Here is a 1,956-nt window from a genome sequence, read left to right as displayed (position 1 = left end):
TTTAACATTGCTGAGAAAAATACTTGCAGAAGATCGCGATAATTACGCCGCAAAAATGGAAATTTATTCGATATTTATGAGTACAAGACACAACATTCAATTATTTACAACACCTTGAGCGAATCCGCTTATTGATAATCGATTATTTAAATCTGCGTGGGATAATACAAAATCTCCTGTTACTTTGAAGCATCTAGCTCGCTCGCTTACTGCCAGTTATGAATATTCTAATCGATTCGTAAGAATACGCGCGGCGACAGATTTTATTGTTATTTCATTTCAATTTAACCTCTTCAAATGTCTTTGCCAGACTGTTTTTATATGATTAATTATCATCACGTTTCTGTTTTATTATGTTATTCCAGGCTATTCAATCTTATTCTTGAAACTCTCGAAACATTTACTCAATGTTGCATATAATATCGAATTATATTGATATATAAAAAGAACAATTTTACTAAAGTATTTAAAAATGTACCTAAATAAATAAATCTAAAAATAATTTTATTTGGACCAATGAAAACAATTATATAAAAAAAAAAGTAATTGTTAAAATATTAAAACACTTTGCAGCATTATCAACATTTAAGTGTTCTTATACATAATTATTTTGATGGTTTAACAAAATTATTTTTTAAATCTGAATCTAGCTAAATTTAGATATTTCAGCAAAACTTCAAACAACACGCATGTCCAAAAACGAGACAAATAAAACATTTCGAAGATATTTTTTTAGAAGCCTAAGGCCGGCATTCATAATTGGATCTTATTTAAGACCGTCTTAAGTACAGTCTTAAGATGTATGAATCAGTTAGAGAGATTGGTATCTTAAGACACACATCTCTTAAAACGGTTTTAAAATAACAACGGATTATGAATACTATCCTATATCTCGATTTTGGATTTTTTTGTTTTCTAGAATCATTCTTTTCGTCGTTTACAGTCGAGGAATTAATAATTTCACATCAATGTTCTCTCAAATTTTTATTATCACGTTCAGAAGCCATCATAATTTCTAGATGAAAATTTAAAAAAAAATACTCATTACCCCACAACGTCATCTTTCCCAGCAAGCCTAATATTTTAAACCGGTGATTCCGAATTGCACCTTCTTCCTGAAAGCGACAGCCACAACTTTTTGTCGGTCTTACCACTTGGCAATGTTCTCATGCGTGCATAATGGACGGGGTTGAGCTTGCATTTTGCGTCCGTGGATACAATTTAAATCGCGATAATTTAAAGCAGAGTGGTGCACTAACTCCGCGTAATCATCGAGACATCCTTACTGTAAATGAGATATCCGCCGTTTACTATTTGTCACTTGAAATACTTTTGAATTTATTATAGACGAGTGAAACATAGTTTACGACGAATAACAATTCGATTAAGAGAAAATTCACACAAGCATTTAAATTCAAAAGCTGCTCTCTGTCAAAATTAAATATTACAATAAAAGTTCTTTAGTAAAGTAGATAAAAGACATAATAGGGATAATATTCTATAATAGTAATATAATAGGATAGTAATATAGTATATAATATTTAATATAGTATATATATTCTATTAGTATTATATCACCAGTATTTTAATATTATTGAATATTATCAATTAACAAAAGAAAATTCATGCACTCATATTAAATAAATCTATATTCATTTTCGTATATTCAATAGTATAAATTGCCCTTATGTCTTTAAATTATTTGTATAGTCATTTATTAAATATATTGAAAATGATAGAGAGGAATAGCAAATATATCATTGATCGGAATTTCAAGTTAAGTGTATGACCGGCCATTTTGTGTGTGTGTGTGTGTGTGTGTGTGTGTGTGTGTGTGTGTGTGTGTGTGTGTGTGTGTGTGTGTGTGTGTGTGTGTGTGTGTGTGTGTGTGTGTGTGTGTGTGTGTGTGTAGTAGTAGTAGTAGTAGTACTAGTATATATATATATATAGATACTA

The sequence above is a fragment of the Atta cephalotes genome, assembly GCF_000143395.1.
Source record: "Atta cephalotes unplaced genomic scaffold scaffold00001, whole genome shotgun sequence".
NCBI classification, from domain to species: Eukaryota; Metazoa; Arthropoda; class Insecta; order Hymenoptera; family Formicidae; genus Atta; species Atta cephalotes.
Note: the sequence above shows the minus strand (reverse complement) of the source record.